This window comes from Podarcis muralis, chromosome Z, assembly GCF_964188315.1.
Source record: "Podarcis muralis chromosome Z, rPodMur119.hap1.1, whole genome shotgun sequence".
NCBI lineage: Eukaryota > Metazoa > Chordata > Lepidosauria > Squamata > Lacertidae > Podarcis > Podarcis muralis.
This window is the reverse complement of record NC_135673.1, coordinates 19,748,958-19,769,188: the sequence shown is the minus strand read 5'-3', so window position 1 is coordinate 19,769,188 and position 20,231 is coordinate 19,748,958.

The window sequence follows — 20,231 nt, the reverse complement described above, 5'->3', positions numbered from 1 at the left end:
TTTATTCTGGTTAGCAGTCCATTAGGCTCTGCAAAGTGCTAGGTTCAGGGACTGCAAACTGTAGGTCCATCTTCCACAACCTAACCCATTGGTAGGTAAACTAAGCCCCGGGGGCTGGATCCAGCCCAATCACTTTCTAAATCCGGCCCACGGACAGTCCAGGAATCAGCGTGTTTTTACATGAGTAGAATGTGTCCTCCCCCCCCCCAAAAAAAAAAATAGTCCGGCCCCCCACGTCTGAGGGACAGTGGACCAGCCTCCTGCTGAAAAAGTTTGCTGACCCCTGACCTAACCCAACTACATTTGGATTTTTGTCCTTCCAGGATATGGCACTTAATGACTTGAATTGTTGATGTTTTGTTTTGTTACCTTTTGTTGTTAACGAACTGATTTTTAAAAGTTAAAAAGGAAACAAATAGGCCAGCTTTGGGTGTGGGGCAGATCACTACTAGTGATGTAGATGCCTTGGAGGAATTAACCATGGCAGGGTGGGGCTGAAATCTAGGAGGAGGGGTGCTGCCCCTCTCCATCTCTGAAGGATGCCCCATTCTGCAGGCTTCCTTGTTGTATCAATGTACCTGTCTGGGCCTGCATGTCAATCTCTGTGGCCCCTATTCCCACTGGTTGTAAATTCTCTCCCTGACTGCAGTTTGCACTCCATTGGGACATCCTGAGATTACATTGCACGAGATGGAGACGCCTAGGAATAAATACAAGCCCTTTATACAATAAATAAATACCCCCTTGTGGGTAATCTAAGCAGCTGCCCACCAGGCCCATGTGGGCAGGGCAGTCAGGTACACTTACACTGGGCTTTGGAGGGCTAAGGCAACTTGCGGTGGGGCAGGGGCTTGCTGAACTTATGCTGTCATGCCAAGAACTTTCATCCCCCAGGCCTCAGACAAGCTGTGTACAGGCCCGCCACCCAAAAAGGTGGGTTCTCAAGGGGCCTCTGGCCTCAAAGTGTTTCTTTCCTTCCTCTTGCTAATCTCTTCATTTTGTGTTTTGCTTGAGGCATCTGCGAAAGGGATGCAAAATACCCTTCAGAACTTGCTTACATCCAGAGACTGAAGTGGTCCAGGAGGGCAAAAGCTTGTCTGATCCCTCTTCTTCCTTCCTGAATGAGCTTAGTACATAACATAAGAACTTAAGTTAACTGTAATTGCATAGGCATTTGCTGCTTCTCTCTCGAGGGGGGGAGGGGGTTGTTTAAAAACCCCCAAAGATCAGCTGTGTTTGAATCACTTTTGTTAACGGAAAAATCCGAGGGCTCCTTTGGACAAAAACAAAGACACCAACCAGGATAACTTGGAGCAAAACAGCAGCCTGTAGGCTTGGCCTTTATTGATCTGTTGCAACAGGGTGCTCCCCTCACTTGCAGGAGAGAGGAAGGACACAGAAAAAATGGTGTGCAAGGTCTTATAAAGACTTTTGAAATTCCCATCCTGTAGATCAAGACCACCCCCAGAAACATCATACATACATCACAGAAAGGAGGGGTTGAGGGAGGAGTTGTGGTGGTAACCTGAGTGTCCTGTCACCTGGCTGGTTCCCCCTTTCCCCCTCCCCATGAGTACTTTCCAGGTGACAGAGGGGAGTTTGCAGTTTCCTGCCCCCAGAGGGAAGAGCTGATTATTGTCCTTTGTTCCAGTCTGTGCTGAATCCACTCCCATATGCAAGTTCTTTGTGATCTTGATGCTCTTCTGTCTAGGACCATCAGGGTTGGCATAGCAACTGGGCAGGGCTCCTGTGGATGTGCTGGTATGCTGAAGGGATTATGGCTGCCCTATATCAAACCTTCCCCATTTTGTAGTCCTTCCTTTATGGAGTAAAATAAAAGTGGAACAGTGCAAATCTGATGTATGGTTGATTTTCTATGAATTTATAACAGAAGTGTAGCGTATGTAGTGTGTGAGTGTGAGTGTGTGTGAAGTGTGTACAAACTGAATGATGGGGGGGGGGGTTCCTGCGACACTTTTATTGCAGATAAAGATATTCAGACCACCTCTGACTCAGACATCTCAACATCTTCTCCTAGGGTGGAGGGGAGTGTGTGTGCAGTATTATTATTAGCTGTGATTCCTGAATTGCAGGGGTTGGACTAAATGACCCTCAGGGTCCCTTCCAACTCTACCATTCTATGATTCTTGAGCAATATTCAGACCACCTATGACTCAGACTGAAAGAGCCATCCAGCCACATATCAGAGTGCCCTCCTCCTCTTTATCTGTGCTCGGCGAGCGTTTAGCAGTAGCAGATAAATAAACCAGCATCAATCATCCGAGCACAGCAGCAAGATCTCCTTACGGGACTCATTTCCTCTCCAAGTACACAGTCTTCGGTTCTGCGTCTCTCCCCTTCGATGTCTGCTATTTACATAAACATTTGTACTTAGGGATGGAGAGGACAGAGTTAGGAACAGCTGGACTGCATTGACAGGCCCCCTTCCAGCAGCTCATGGCTGGAAATGATTAGAACTTCCACCCGAAGCCCACCTGAAATGAAATGCAAATCAGGAGAGGAAGGGGCCAGAGGCTTTCCTCCTTGAGAGAAACATCTGAGGAATTTCAGTGGCAATCTAGGATATAAGAACATAAGAAGAGCCCTGTTAAATCAGGCCAATGGTCTGTCCAGTCCAGCATCCTGTTCTTGCCATGGCCAGCCAGATGCCACAAGCCGGATTCAAGCACAAGAGCACAAGAACATAACAACAGCGGGCATCTTCTGTTATACGTTGGAGGGGAGACCCCCCCCCCCCGAAACTCAAGAAATAAATGAATGTCAGGGTCGGGCTAGTAATCCAGAGTATTGAAGGGAAGAATCCAAGCCAGTGGGAGAATACAGGTTATGTTTCCTTTCCAAGCCAGCAGTAGCATCCTGGGCAAGGACAAGAGTTGATGGCCACCCTACCCCACCCAGTCCAAAGCTGCCTTCCCAAACCAGGTAAGAGAGGTGCCAGTCTTTGAGAAGGAGGCTCTCCTCCTTTCTAAAGCTGGGCAAGCACTAACTAGGCTTTGCAAAGGAGGTGAGAATGTGCACTCTTGGCTCCTTCCTCCTGTGCAGGGGAACCAGCCACACTGCCCTAAATCTGCCTTTGAAGCCAGGGCCTCACCTGGGATAGAGATGCTAGCATGACAAAAGATTTTGATGACCCACATCAAAGAGGAATCCTTGGGCCTGGGCAGACAGGGGTTGCCAAGCTGATGGGTAGGCAGCAAGCAGTGCACACAGGGAAAATGTGCCTCTAAAAAACTAGGCTGGAGAATAGGAGACAGATGGGACAAGTTGCTTGGAGCAGAGGTGGGCTGGGAAGAAGTGAGGCCATGTGGATAGAACTGCTGACTGGTGAAGCTGCAACCAAGAGACTGGGGGGGCATGGCTGACTACTCTGGACTCAAGCTGTTTGAAGCTGCGAAAGAAGCAAGGGGAGACACTCTGGAGAAGAACTGTCTTCCTCTTCATGTAGATCTAGGTGGATATAGGTATAAAATAAACCATATAACTTAAAATGCTACAGCCTTTGCCATGCCCTGAGTTTACTATGGAAACACGACCTTGGGTGAGCTCCTGGAACTGCTGGAATTTTGCTGCCTCTCAGCAGAGATTGGGATGGCATGTAACAGTATATTCATACTGTTTTATTATTTCTTTTTGCTTTTAACTTGTTTAAACTTTTCATGATTTTACGGCTTTGTTTTATATTTTTATATTGCTGTAAACTACTGTGATTTACCTTTATGATGCAGCAGTATATAAATATTTTTTTATAAATAAATGAAAGAATGAATGAACAAGAAGAGCCTGCTGAATGAATAATCAGGCCAATAGCCCATCTAGCAGAGCATCCTCTTCTGACGGTTGCTGACCAGATGCACGTGGGAAATGCACAAGCAGGATCTGAGCACAACAGCATAAGAACATAAGAAGGGTCTGCTGGATCACCTAGTCCAGCATTCTCTTCTCACATGGGCCATTATGGGAAACCTGCATGCAGGGCCTGAGCAGGAGAGCCTGCTTTCCTCCTATGGGTTGCAGTAAGGGAGGTTCAGAAGCACTGCTGCCTCCAACCACAGGCCATGCTGGAAAAAGTGGGGAAGCCACCAAGATGTGTGGGCCACCATCTTCCTCTAAACAGCCACCCTAACTTGCTTGAGCACCAGTTATTTAAACGAAGCCACAGCTCCCCCAACCCCCTTCCAACTCCAGTCGACAGACTCAAAACCCATTTAATGAAAATCATTAAGCAGAGACATTTCAGAGGGAGAAAATTGTTTTAGGGACAGGCAATTAAATTCTAACACTTAGATCACGTAACTCATTTCTAATTAAACTCAGAGTAAATATAGCAGTGGTGTGTGTGTGTGTGTGTGTGTGAGAGAGAGAGAGAGAGAGAGAGAGAGAGAGAGAGAGAGAGAGAGAGAACTAAGAAAAAATTGCGGCCCTACAGAAAAAAATATATACAGTGGTACCTTGGGTTAAGTACTTAATTCGTTCCGGAGGTCCGTTCTTAACCTGAAACTGTTCTTAACCTGAAGCACCACTTTAGCTAATGGGGCCTCCTGCTGCCGCCGTGCTGCCAGAGCATGATTTCTGTTCTCATCCTGAAGCAAAGTTCTTAGCCTGAGGCACTATTTCTGAGTTAGCGGAGTCTGTAACCTGAAGTGTCTGTAACCTGAAGCGTATGTGACCCGAGGTACCACTGTATATCATGAAGGAAAGGTGGAAGGTAATCAGAACAGTGGGGAGGGGAAGCAGGATATTTTAAAAAATAGTAAAAGGAACCCATGTATTTTCTAGAAAGTAGTGTTCATCAATCTGTCAAGCGATGCTTAATTACCTTGACCATGGGGTCACCATAAAGGATGGACAAATTTATCAATCTCTCAATTTTTTTCTTTTTACCCATCTTAAGATCAGTTCACCACATCCCCATCTATTAATGCTACTGAATATTTTTGGTGAGACCAATGTAGATATGTTGTCAAAAAGAATTGGTCTTATTTATATGATGATCTTAGTAGCTCAAATAGTTATTGCAACTCAATGGAAAACAGCCCTCAATGGAAAACTGGCCGCTTGGTACACCACTCACTCCAGAATAGCGCTAGAATGGATAAAATTACACGTAATTTGATATTTAAATGAGGACTAAAACCTCCAGACGCTTTTTACATGATTTGGCATTCCTTTATTACATATACAGCGGAAGCATCATTTGCAAGGCAACCTTCATCACAAGCCTGGCAAATCCGGAACAAGATTTGATTCTCAGACAACAATGATAATCCTGCATTGCATTCAGTTAAATGACCCTATGGATCCATTCTAACTCTATAATTCTATGATTTTTTTATGTGGGCTTTGCTATTTTCACCCATGCGCAGTTGTATTTATTCTACCGGACTATTTTATGATGATGATAACAAGAACAGCAACAATAGTAATAATTTGATTTATATCATGCCCATCTGGTTGGGTTTCCCCAGCCACTCTGGGCTGCTCACAGCATACATATAAAAACACAGCAAAACATCAAAGGTTAAAAAACAGAATATCCCATACAGACAACCAACAAACCAATAAATCAATAGAAACCAATAACAACAACAATAATAAACAGTTTACAGTTATACCCAAATTAAAATAACCGCCGACCCCAACTAAGCATTTAACCAACTCCAACCCGACAAAAACAAAAAAAGGAACCAAAATTAGAACTGCTTAAAACATTGTAAAACATTTTAGCCAGTGGCCCCATCCCAAGAGTTGTTCCAGCAATGTCCCAGTGGCCTCCAAGAAGGCTCTTTTGGCTGTTCAAGGTGAGTCTGGGCCCTGCCCCCTAGGCCATCAGGAAATGGGCCTTGCAGCAGGCAGCAATCTTCCTTCCAGTGCTCACAGCAGCAGCAATGTCTCTCCAGCCTCCCAGGAGCTTCTTTTAGGTGCTATTACAGTCATACCTTGGGACGTGGGTGGTGCTGTGGGTTAAACCACAGAGCCTAGGGCGGTTCGAATCCCTGCGACGGGGTGAGCTCCCGTTGCTCGGTCCCTGCTCCTGCCAACCTAGCAGTTCGAAAGCACGTCAAAGTGCAAGTAGATAAATAGGTACCACTCTGACAGGAAGGCAAATGGTGTTTCCGTGCGCTGCACTGGTTTGCCAGAAGCGGCTTAGTCATGCTGGCCCCATGACCTGGAAGCTGCACGCCAGCTCCCTCGGCCAATAAAGTGAGATGAGCGCTGCAACCTCAGAGTCAGTCACGACTGGACCTACCGTAATGGTCAGGGGTCCCCTTTACCTTTACAATCATACCTCAAACATTTTGGCTCCGAAACACCGCAAACCCAGAAATGAGTGTTCCGGTTTGCGAATGTTCTTTGGAACCCGAACATCTTATGTGGCTTCCAATTGAGTGCAGGAAGCTCCTGCAGCCAATCGGAAGCTGTGCCTTGGTTTACGAATGTTTTTGGAAGTCGAACGGACTTCCGGAATGGATTCCCTTTGAAAACCAAGGTATGACTGTATTATTATTATTTCCCCTATATACAGTTCTGCAAGCTATATCCCTTGTATACTGTAGTTTTCTCAGACGTAAGCAGTATCATGCCCATTTTCTCATAATACACACATTTCTATCCATATTGGATAGAAAACTGCATTACGAAACTTTGAGAAGTGCAAATTTCTGAAAGGTAGGCTGCATTTCCATTTGAACATCGTTTCCTGGAAGCGGGTAAGAACTGAATCTATTCTCTCCAATCTCCATATCTAAGTTTCCTTGTATATTTTCTTCAAGTTACAAAGAGATTCTGATTAAACATCAAGAAGAACTTTCTGATGGTAGGAGATATTTGACAATGGAATGGATTCTTTCGGAAGGTGGGGGGGGCTATCCTTTCTTGGATATTTTTAAGCAGAGGTTGGGTGGCCATCTGCCAGGGATGCTTTAGTTGACATTCCTGCCTTGCAGGGGGTTGGACTGGATGATCCTCAGGGTCCTTTCCAATTCTATGAGATTCTGTGAATTGTTTTATAATTATGGTTTTCCCCCTATGCTTTTAGCTGTTTCTATTTTATCTGTAAACCGCCTAGAGCCCATGTCAGGGAAAAAGGTGGAATATATCTCTGCACTTCAATTTCAGTTATGGAAATGGTCCTGATAATGATTGCTTGGTTGCCTGAATCCATAGCAGTGAGTCGAGGGTCTGCTTTTGCAGTCAAAAGAGTTCTCCATTTCAGCCCCCTGCTGTCTGTTGGAAGGCCTTGAGATGGGAGATGGAGTGATGGTGGTCAGGACACATCGATTATATATGGTTTTTATTATAAAAGACATTTTTTTAAAAAAAAGAAGAAGAAGCCTGGAGTTGATGGTCTAAACAGCTGTAGAGGGTTGGCTGCTGGAATCTGTTCCTAGGAGAGGTTTGGAAAGATCTGCACTGTCTAAATAACCCCCAGCAGAAAAAAGATAAATGTCCTGCCGCCTCATCCTGCCCCATTAACTCTTGGTGCACACTGAAACCCTGAAACTGACTCATTCCTACTGTGAAGACTAAAATGATTTGCACACACTCTGCAGAAGCAGATTTGCAGGCTTCTCCTCTCCTCTTCCCCATAAGAAGAACCCTGCTGGATAATGCAAGTGGATCCATCTAGTCCAGCCCCTTGTTCTCACAGTGGCCAAATACCCCTAGAAGACTGTAGATAGACTGCTTCTGCACCTGGAGGTTCTAAAAGAACATTAGAAGAGCCTGGCTGCTGGAAAAGGCCTGCAGCCCATCTAGTCCAGCCCCCTCTTCTCAAAGTCACCAACCAGATGTCCATTATGGGAAGCTCACAAGCAGGATCCCAAACGCAAGAGCAACGCTCTTCCCTCCTGTGGTTTCCAGAAAATGACTGAGTTTGAGAGACATTCCACTCCTGCTGGATCCTGTCCCGCACCGCAACATCCATCTGATAATGCCATAACATCTGGGCAACCCCCAACCCTGCACAGACTGCATTCTTTTCACTTTTCAGCCAGAAAAAAATATGAAATTCAACCCATGTATCTGAGTAGGAAAACCTGCAGGAGGAGAATCCAGCTGCGTCTATGACAGGATGAGATCGATGCAACAGGGCAGACTTCAGAAAGAGTTCTGAATCATCAGCCTCCGAGGTTACTTGGCATAACCTGGGAGAATGTACATCAGGAACAGTCAGCTCTGCTTTCGTCTCCCCACCTGGAAACTGTTATAGAATCAATAGAACTGTAGAGTTGGAAGGGACCCCTAAGAGTCATCTAGTCCAGTCCTCTGCAAGGCAGGAATCACAGGCTTATGAGCTTCGTGTTTCTGAAGCAGGATCCAAGCATGGTTAGGGGGTTAACAACATATCAAATGTAAAGTCATGCAAGTTGGAGCAAACACCCCCCTTACTTTCACATATATGCTCCTGGGATCTGAACTGGAGGTGACGGACCAGGAATGATACCTTGGGGTTGTAGTGGACAGCTTGATGACAATGTCAACCCAGTGTGCGGCAGCTGTGAAAAAGGCAAATTACCTGCTAAGGATCATCAGAAAAGGGAATTGAAAATAAAACTACTGTGAGAACAGGGTCCTGGACTAGATGGCTGCCCATTGGTCTAATCCAGAAGGATCTTCTTGTGTTCTTATGGGACCACCCAGTCCAGAAGCTGTCCATCTAGCTCTCTAGGTTCTTAGCAGTATTTGGCCACTGTGCTGCACGTTTGGCACCAGCTTGGCTGCAGGAGTTGCTGGAATGAGGTGTACAAGGTGCCATCCCACTGTCTTAGGGACTGCACTTCAGATCTGTGCAGCCTTTTCTTCTCCCAAAGAAGGCAGCAGAGGCTTAGGACAGGGGTCGGCAAGGTTTACCCTGCCTGGGCCGGTTCACTCCCGCGGAGATCGGTCTGTGGGCCGGATCACGTCTGCGTAGATGCAATTTTTGGGACCACAGAAGCGAGTGCCCACTCCCACCAGTTTAACGCAGCGCGTGGGAACTCGCCGAGTGGGCAGCTTGGTTCGGGTGCAGCTCGGGGGCCATTTAAATGACCCCCATGGGCTGCTTGTGGCCCATGGGCCACAGGTTGCTGACCCCGGGTTTAGGATCAGTGTTTAGGATCACCTGCTCCTAGATGGGCTCCCTTCCCAGGTTGACAAGACCCATCAGCCCCTCACTTCCCTCTACAGCACATGCAGAAACTGTCTTCCTGACTGTTGGGCCCACTATCAGTCTCATCCACTCCATATGCCAAAGCCTGGCTTTGCATGCAGGGGAAGTCCCTAACCCACCAAGGGTTTGAGACCTACTGGCTACCTGAGACAAAGAAATATAATTAGTGATAATAGAACATCATGCATAACAAGCATAACAGAATGTAACATTTGATGTAACAAACCAGAAATGGAAGTTGGGAGAAGTCAACAGGGAGGAGGGAGATTAGAAAATGGATGTTAAATGATGATATTAAATAATTGTTATGAGAAAAGAAAATCAATAAAAATTGTTGTTGTTGTTGTTGTTGTTGTTGTTAAAAAAAGAGAGACCCACTGGCTATCCTCGCCTGTTGAGCAGACCTGTCAAAACTGTTTCTGGGGTGTGACTACTGTCAAATGCTGACAGTTTCTAATGACTAAAATCAATAATATAAGCACACACATGATCATTGCCGAATTAACAACACACTCTAAATGTTAAACTTGTATGTGCAACAATGTGTATCACACAACCACTTCATTGTATTCACACAGTGTTCACTAATGAAAACCTACAAATGTGCACCATAAGATGAGGCTGCGCTGTCTAACTGCCAAAGCAAAGAAGTGGATACTGTAAGGAGTCATAAAGGGCACAAGTTCGCACACAACTATTCAGAATTGTGTGTGCATTGAATGTGAAATATATCTTTTGTTAAGAAATGCATGGAACATGTGAAAGAGAGCTGGGCCCCAGACCCCACTAATTTCTACCAGCTTCCCCAACATTTTTGGCTCTGGCTTACCCAAAATTGTGCCCTCCAGCTGCTTTGTTTGACAACTCCCATCATCCCCAAGCAGTGCAGATGGGAGTTGTAGTCCAAAAACATCGGGGGGGGGGGCAGGCTTCAGCCACCCTCATCTAGTTTAGCTGACCGATCAAAGGTGTGGCCACTGTTATAATAAATAGTAATAAATTTGTATTTATACCCCGCCCTTCCCGGTTCAGAAAACTGGGCTCAGGGTGGCTAACAACAAATTTAAAACACTTAATTGTAGAAGCAGCATAAAATACAGCCTGCATGCCATCAGCTTCCAGAAGCCACATGTGAGAGCTGAGTGCAGGATGGGGACCAAAGGAGGACAAACCACCCCAGAAGGAGCACAACGTATCCCCAACCAGAGGTACTACCCCTCCCCTAACACCCCATTTTGGTTAAATGAGGCTGGTTATCCCACATGAAGGTGATGGACTGTACTGGAGGTTTCAAACACAGAGTGGATGGCAACCTGCCAGGGATTCTTCAGCTGTGATTCCTATGCTGCAGGGGGGTTGGACTGGATGATCCTTTGGGATCCCTTCCAACTCAACAGTTCTATGATTTGATGACCTCGAAAGGTTGTGGACTCTTCTTCCTAGGACAGGGGTCAGCAACCCGCGGCTCCGGAGCCGCATGTGGCTCTTTTACACCTTTGCTGTGGCTCCAGGGCGGATACTAGCAAGGGGAGGAGGCGCATTGTGCGCCCCAACACTCCCCACTGTGGCGGGCGCTGTACTGGCTGTGACGTCACATGGGGGCGGTGCGTGCGTTAGTCACGCACCGTCCCGACGTCACCTTCCCGCCCGCCCACCCGCCCGCCCGCTACATTGTAAGGGGCATGTACGCTGGTCACTGTTTTGAAGGGGAGTGAAGAACACACACACACAAAAAGGTAACTTGTTAATTTAACGTTTATTTCTATGAGGAGGAGTAGTTCTGAGGGGTCAAACAAAGAAATAATAAAAAAGTGACAAAAAAGTTATTTTTATAATGACGAGTTTTGCGGCTCCCAGTTTTTTTCCCTTCGGAAACGGGTCCAAGTGGCTCTTTTTGTCTTAAAGGATGCAGACCCCTGTCCTAGGAGGTTGTTAAACAGAAGTCAGTTGGCCAATCTTAGGCTGCAGTTGCAGGGGTGAATTAAATGACCCTCTGGAATCCCTTCTAACCCTACCATTCTATGGTTCTGTCGCACATCTGTGCTGGCAGAGGCAAACAACGTTTCTCTACAGCTTTTTCAAATGAGGCATGTCCTCCCCCGATGTCTCTGCACCCTGAGAAATGAAACAGCCGCTGTAGTAATGGACAAGGCCTTTCTCATTTACAAGGCCTGTCCCAGGCAGCATGGTGAAGGAGGCGGCCAGCGATTGGAAGCAGGTTTGATGTGATGAGAGCTATTAAGTCCAGATAGCCTCCTGGAAGGGAATCTTTTTCCATCTCCCTGTCTCTCCACTGCCCACAGGAAAAGAGTGGGTTCCCCTGCAAGCTCCACAACTCTCTCCTCCAGCACGTAAGGAGAACATAATATGAGCCCTACTGGATCAAGCCAGTGGCCCATCTAGCCCTGCATCCTGTTCCCACAGTGGCCAAATGCCCCTAACAACATAGGAATCTAGATAGACTGCCTCTGGGCCTGGAGGTTCTTTCAGAGCATCAGAAGAGAATCAATGGATCAGGCCAATAGCCCATCTAGTCCATCACCCCGTCCTCACAGTGGCCACCAGATGTCTCAAAGGGAAGCCTGCAAGCAGAATTCATTCACAAGAGCCTTCTTCCCTCCTGTGGTTTCAAGCAACTGGTATTCAGAAGCATAGCTGCCTCTATCTGTGGTGGCAGAGCAGAGCTATTATGGCCTAGTAGTCACTGATTGGACGTGGGTGGCGCTGTGGGTTAAGCCACTGAGCCTAGGATTTGCCGATCAGAAGGTCAGCGGTTCGAACCCCTGCAACGGGGTTGAACTCCCGTTACTCGGTCCCTGCTCCTGCCAACCTAGCAGTTCAAAAGCATGTCAAAGTGCAAGTAGATATATAGGTAAATGGCATTTCTGAGCACTGCTCTGGTTCGCCAGAAGCAGCTTAGTCATGCTGGCCACATAACCTGGAAGCTGTATGCCGGCTCCCTCAGCCAATAAAGCGAGATGAGTGCCGCAACCCCAGAGTTGATCACGACTAGACCTAATGGTCAGGGCTCCCTTTACCTTTACCTTTAGTCACTGATTAGCCCTCTCTTCCTCCATGAATTTTCCCTCTTTTAGAGACATCCAGGTTGGTGGCCATCACTACCTTCTATAGTGTTTAATTCTGTGCTGTGTGGACGACTTTCTTTTATCTGTCCTGAATCTTCCAAAAACTTCATCTTCATAGGATCTCCATGAGTTCTAGTGTTATGAGAGGAAGCAAAAAACCTTTCTGTACCCACTTTCTCCATGCCAGGCATCATTTTACAACTTCCATCATATCACCTCTTTCTCAGATTTTCTCCAAAATGAAAAGTCCTAAATGCTGCAATCTTTCTTCATAGGGGAGTCGTTCCATCTCCACAATAATATTGGTGAGAGGCAGGCAATAGCTCTCCCCTCCAGCCCAAATCCACCCCCCCCCCGTGTGTGTGTGTGTGTGTGTGTGTGTGTGTGTGTGTGTGTGTGCTGGGAAGCTCAGATCAGTGGAATATCATTTCACAATGTGTGCAGCAATAATTCTCCTCTCTCTTGCCCTTTGGAAACAGCAAGAATGAAACAAAGCAACTCCACCCTGCAGTTGCTTTATTATATTACATGAATGTGAATCCCAGAACAAGCATCTGGGGCCCAGCTGCTGGGAGCTGACGCCTTTGCGTTCTGTCTGCACGGATGCAAAGAGAGGAAAGGGAAAATTTGGAGAGGGAGCAGCACGCTTTGGGGTCTTGAGCCTACTGTGACTCAGTGCTTTCAAAGTGAGCATTGAACTGAAGAGTTGCAAGGGACCCAGAGGATCATCTAGTTCAACCCCCTACAATGCAGGAATCTAATACGAAGGAGTGTCTACCACCTTCTGATTGAGTTTGTTCCGCTGTCAAACAGCTCCAACTGTCGCAAAGCATAGTTGTCAACTTTTCCCTTTTCTTGCAAGTAATCCTATTTGGAATAAGGGAATTTCCCTTAAAAAGGGGAAAACGTTGACAGCTATGTTGCAAAGTTCTTCCTGAGAAAACAAGAGAAAACAAGCTTGGTTCACCTTCCATGTGATAGCCCTTTAGATATTTTAATATGACTATCTAATCTTCTCTCAGTCTCTTCTGTTCCAGACTTAACATACCCAATTCCCCAAGCTGCTTGGTTTCCAGACCCTTGATCATCTTGGTCACCCTCCTCTGCACACATTCCAGCTTGTCAATATCCTTGTTAAATTGCGGTGCCCAGAACTGGACACAAGACTCCAGGTGTGGTCTGACCAAGGCAGAATAGAGCAGTACTCTCATTTCCCTTGACACTAAACTTTAGTTGATGCAGCCTAGAACTGGTGTTGTTGTTGTTTTGCTAAAGATGCAGAGAGGGGCACCTACAGATGTGCAGGGACATTTGCAGAGGCAGAGAAGCATCAGCACTCGTCTTGCGCCAAGGACTCCTGCCTGCCAGGTGGGAGGCAAGAATGAGTCAGGGCCGCCTTACATCACCTCTAAACAACCAGTTGTTTATGTTTGGAGGCCATCCTCGCCTGATTCCATCCTCCCCACCACTTCCTGCCTCCCACCCTCCTTAATGGCTGTGTTCTTGTGGTGTGTGTGATGCTGCCAAGCGGCAGGAAAAGACAAATGGGACCTCCTTTCAAGGAGGATCAAAGGAAAGGAGACAAGCTCTCCCTTCTCTCCATCATCACAAAAGGAGGAGTGGCTAAAAATGCTCTCAGGCTCTCCTGAGGTAAATACTAGGCCAGGAGAGGCAACCAAACTCACACTCAGAAACCATGGAAGATCTTCAGGCCAAAATGACCAGAGGGGTGCCGTGACTCATCTATGAAAAACAGATTCTCCAAGTGCCCCCTTTTCCCAGGGACGTCCCTGATTTAGAGAAGTCATCCCGGTTTCTGATTTGATCCCAGAATGTCTTGCTTTTTCTTAGAACGTCCCTCTTTTCATTGGAGAAATGTTGGAGGGTATGGGGAAATGGTTGCAGCGTTGGGGACATTTTAGTTTGGAGAAAAGGCAAGTAAGTTTGGAGAAAAGGCAACATGATAGAAATGTATAGAATGATGCATGACATGCAAAAAGTGGAGCTGAATGTTGGAAGACTCAGGACAGACAAAAGGAAGCCCTTCTTCAAGGAGCACACAGTTAAACTATGGAATTCCATCCCACAGGAGGAGTCATGGCCACTATCATGAATGACAGTTGAACAGATGACCTCAGAAGATGGTGGACTTTCCTTTATTAGAGGTTTATAAACAGACATTGGGTGGCCACCTGCCAGGGATTCTTTGGCTGTGCAGGGGGTTGGACTAGATGACCCTTGGGGTTTCCCTTCCAATTCTATAATTCTATGAAAATGTGGCACTGACTGACTCCCAGAAACAGACACTGGAGACTTGGTGATTCACTGTTCCCAGAAGGAAGAGGAAAATCCTCTTCAGGATAACCATGTGAATAACTGTTAGATTGGGTGGCTTGTATCCAAAGACCAAGCAATTGTCTCAGTTAAGACTGGGTAAAATTAGAAGTAATCCCACCATGTGCAAAATTGCACAGTGATCATCCAACACCCAACACCCACCCAAACAGCCCCACACCACTACCCAGATGCTTTTATTAGCTCCTCCTTACAGTGGAAAGAAGAGGATATTCTGGGATGTATTACAGTTAATAGGAAGCAGAAGTAGTGATGCAGAGCCACTGGAGAGCCAAATGCAAGAATGGAGCTGACAGGGGTGTCAACAGGATTTCCTGCCTCCCCCCACCCCAGCTCACTGTACATGAGCTTGGCCCCCTGCTTTTCAACCTGGGCCTCATCTAAGACCAAGCAGCCCGATGTTCCAACATCAGCACCTGGATAGAGTAGCTGGGAGCTCCACAAACAGATTTTTTAAAAAACCTTGCATTGCAGGAATCACAGGTAAAGAATCTTCAAAAGATAGTCATCCAGCCTCTACTTAGAAACCTCGAAAGAATCAAAGAACCATAGAATCGCATAGTTGGCAGCTGGCTATCCAACCTCTGCACTTAAAAAGAGGCCTTCCAAGGGAGCCTCTTCCACTGTCACACAGCTCCTAACCTCGGAAAGTTCTTCCTAATTTTTAATCTCAATTTAATTGCTTTCAATTTATATATAAAATAATTAGCAATGTGTGTTTTACAGATGTGACTCTTCAAGGAATCTAGGATGACTGTTTAACTGATTTGTCAAGAGATTCATAAATCTGAATATATCAAAGTACTCCAAGATCAGCTAAATATTATTGCATAGCACCCCAATCCCTGATCAGGGGTTCCAGGGTTCGTGTTTCCTTTTGGAATGAGGCACAGTGGAGACTGTGGTGTCTTTATGATAAACGGTTTATTTACATCCTGAGCCCAGGATGGAGGGGTTCACAGTATCAACACCCCAAAAGGGTCTTGTTTCTCCCACAGCCCCATGCTTGGATTCAAACAGACACCAGACATTGTTCTCTGACTTGTTGCTTTACTCCTAGATCACATCACTGCCCCCAAACTCTACGCCAAACTCTGGCTTTGTCTGTTGAGGAAGGAGGGTCTATCCATTTGCCCGTCTTGCACTGAGCCCCTTAATCCACCTTAATGGCTCATCTCCCAGACTATCACCCCCACAAGGAAGCTAGCTTTGCATATATTTTAACATTTGTTAGGTCCAAGGGTTAGAAGGATTTCATAAACAGTCGACTTCCTACCCCACAAACAAATAACACTATTGCCATTTTCCTATATGCAGCATACTGATTTAAAAAGAAAACTTAACACACAATTCTTTATATTTATTTAAAAATAAGATTTCCATAAAAACAGTACATAATGCCTCTGAACAAAAGTAAAAAATAATCATCACTAAAATCTCTCTTTTCCCCCCTGTTGCAGCAAGTTGACAGGTTGGACATTATTGTTGAACTTCTTGTTCCAAAAATTACAATAAAATTACCCATTTTCCCACAAGCTGGTCTATATGTATTCTTTTATAATAAGTCAGCTTAATCATAGTTACTAGGGTCCAGATTTTCTCAATCTATTCGGATATTGTAGGAGAGTTTTTTTTAAAAAAGCAATCTTAGCAGCTGTTATAAGGTTAAACACTATTTCTTGATCATTTCCCAGAATAACCTATTTTAGATAACCAAGCAGAAATGTTTTAGGTTCCAAGGGAATATAATATCCCAAAACATCATAGGTATCTGAAAGGATTTCCAGAATATTTCTACCTGAGAACAATTCCATATATATATATCTGTAATCAGATTTATTTAACCCACATCTACAGCATTTATCCGATCCTAACATATATATTAAATTCAATTTATAACGTGTTAAATACAATTCGATAGAGGGTTTTTAAAATAGTTCTCCTTCAGGTCCGCTGAAATTATATTAGAATGAAAGTTGTCCCAAATCCAGTCCCATTATTTCCTGGTTATTCTCTGATCCAAATCTCACACCCATTTTCTCATATATGTATCCTGGTTCTGATCCAAGTTTAACCAAAGGTCACGGAATCTTGCTGTTATGTCTTTATCCAAATGAGAGATAAACAGAATTTTTCATTTATTCTTTTTCCTGACTTGCTCATATTTTCATATCAGAGAGAAGGTTGCACCTCTAATTTGAAAATATTGGAAGAGTTGAAGTCTCCTTCCTTCCATGGCACTTGTGGCTTCCTCAGTTGTCAGAATAACTTGATCCTGCAACATCATTTTTATGCTTTCTAAACCAGCATTTTGCCATTGTTTGAAAACTTTAACTACCCTAGATTCCTGATTTAGAAATTCATTACAAAATGGGAAAGTTAAAGGTGATAGGCCCATAGATATCTTATAGTAGTTAATACAGACAGGGGGCAGGGGGAATCAAATTTAGATTCCCAATAGTTTACTATAAACCATAGCAGATGTTTAAGCTTTCTCTTTATTATTAATTCTTCCACTTCCAATACTGGATCTTCTTTAAACCTTTCTTTTAACATAGTCAAGGACCTCCATACACACTGCACAGCAGGCTAGCATCCCAGGGAGCTCACTTCAGTGCTTCTAACGCAGCAGTTTGACTTCGTCCCTTGAAGGTGCACTCCATTGTCTCTTGAGACACAGAGTCAAAAAACAATTGTGTTTATCGATCTCCTGGTGTTTGTTGCATTTGCAGAAACCAGTTTGATCCAAATGTATTTATTTTTACAATAATATCACTCAGTCTCGTAGCTAATATTGAAGACCATATCTTAACATCAACATTTAAAGGAGAAATTGGCCTATATGCATTCGGAGATGTCAAATCTTTATTTGGCTTGGGAACCAGGACTATTTTAGCTTTGTTCCATGATTTAGGCAATCTGTTAATGCAAGTAGCTTCCATTACAGTATAGCTTGCAATAAAGGTTTTTCTATGTCCCTAAGACTTTAACTTTATAGAATTATAAAGTTCTATAAACTATAAATGATAAATTTATAGTTGAGATTCCTGCATTGCAAGTGGTTGGACTAGATGGCCTTTGGGGTACCTTCCAACTCTACAATTTTATGATTTTATTATTCACTTGCTAATCCAACAATGCCCAGTGATTTACCATTTTAAAAAATGTTTTAATCGCTTTTCTAACTTTCTTCCAGTTTAATTTGCATCTGAGTTTTTGTAGACTAATTTTGTCAGTTTGAGGACTTCTAATTTTTTTAAGAACTCTTTAATATGTTGTATTGCAGGGTTATCTGATACACATAGTTCTCCATAATATATCTTAAGTTCCTTCTGAACTTGCATTAATTCAAGCAGTTGTTTTGTACCCTTCAATTGTTCATATACTTGGACATTTTTATTTTTGTGTGCAGTTGTTCCAAAGTGCTAATCTTAATTTTTAGTTGAGTTTCTTGTTGAATATTGTTTTCTTTATTTCTGATGCTTTTTAGATAAGGATTTAGGGGGTCTTAGTAGACAGAAAACATAACATGAGCCAACAGTGTGATGCAGCAACAATAACAAAAGTAAATGTTATTCTAGGCTGCATCAACAGAAATCTAATGTCCAGTTCTGGGCACCACTATTTGAGAAAGGCAAGCTGGAATATGTGCAGAGAAAGGGGACCAAATTGATGAAGGGTCAGGAATGGTCCCCCTTGGAATGTGGTGGATTCTCCCTTCCTAGAGTTTCTTATGCGGAAGTTGAATGGCCATCTGACATAGATGCATTAGTTGAGAATTCTGCATTGCAGGAGGGTTGGACTTAATGACAATCAGGGTCCCTTCCAATTCCGCAACTCTGTGATTCCAGGTGGTGCCTGAGCAAGGCAGAATAGCATGGTGCTATTCCATCCCTTGATCTGGACACCTGTCTTCTGTTGACGCAGCTTCGAGCTACATGGTACTTTTTTTGTTGCTGCATCACACTGTTGACTCAGTGAGCCTAGCAGGGCGTTGTATCCTGGAGGAGAAGCTTGATCAGCTTCAAGCTGAAGAAAACCTGAAAGGGATTCTTTAGATAGGAATCCTGCATTGCATAGGGTTGGACTAGATGACCCAGCTCTTTAATTCTATGAATCTATTACCCATCTTACACCACCAACGTCACATTCGCATATGAAGCATCCTTAAATGGGCAACACCGGAGCAAGTTACGCAGAGCAGGATTGATTACAGAGATTGGAACAACCCAGGGAGAGGCCCAGGTCTCCTTGCATGCAGCATTAAAAACAATAAATAAAATCCTCTTTTAATAATTTACAAATCTATTACTAATTCATCAGCGTCAAACAAGCTCACGCTGGTGCAACAGCCTCCTGTCTGAAATGGAATCAGAGAGAGACAGAGACAGAGTTTATGAGTCAAAGTCATTTCGGTCTTATTTATCCTGTAAGAATTCATAAATTGCCTTAAGTAGTCGCTCATCCCAGGCTGCTGAACCACATCCCTTTGCTGCCTCCCTATGGGCAACACCTCACCCCCCATTTTCAGCAGGGAACAAGCCAGAAAAGGAGCTACTCAGACCCAGCTTTGCTTATACATTATCTCATTCCATTCCTGCTAGCTTAAGAAAATCCCAGAGCAGTCCACCAGAAAACAGGAAATAAAATACTAAATGCTAAAACCACAGATCAGAGTCAGCATGAATTTTCTTCCTACACAAGGTTCACCAATTCATAGAAGGGTAGAGTTGGTGAGAGTTATTGACAGCTACTAGCCACAATGCCTCAGCTCTGCCTCCACACTCAGAAGCAGCAATGCCACCAAGATACTAGACTAGATGGGCCTTTGACTTGATTCAGCAGATTCTTCTGATATTTCCTCCTGCTCCAGAGGGTAAGACCCAAACTAGTTGATTCAAATGACAGGAAGAACTTTCTGGCAGCAAAAGCTCTTCGAGGGTAGAACAGACTCCCTCAGAAGTCTGTTTTTGCACACACACACACACACACACACACACACACGGGCATTACTGTGCAAGTCATCTTGGAAGGTGGTGGCCTCTCCTTCCTTGAAGGTTTTTAAACAGCAGTCAGATGGCCATCTGTGAGGGGTGCTTTAGTTGTGATTCCTGTGTTGCAGGGAGTCCCTTTTAACTCTACAATTCTATGGTTCTGTGTTGTGATGTTCTGATGACATGCTACTCTTGTGTGCCACCAGACTGCTCCTTAAAGTCTTTATTTGCTTGTCCACCAGGTTGTAACACCGGGTTTTTGTTTTGGTTTCCAAGAACAAAAAACAGACATCGGTTCCTTGCGAAACTGAATCTGAAGAGTGGAGGAGCTGTTTGCTACAAACGGCAGCAATGCATTCTCTTGTCCGTAAGCCAATGGCAACCCTCCAAGTGACTCATGCATTGGCAGATGAAGAAAGGACTCAGAAGTCAGTTGAAACAGGTGTGGTCTTATTACGGAATCTGTGGGCCTATGACAAGGATTCTTTATTCATATACTTACATATTTTTTAAAAAAAGATTATATACAACTATTTCATGAAAATGTATATTGAAGTGATTCACAACAAAAAAGCACAAAACTATTCAATAAAAACCGGGGTGGGGGGAACAGACATTGTGTGAATC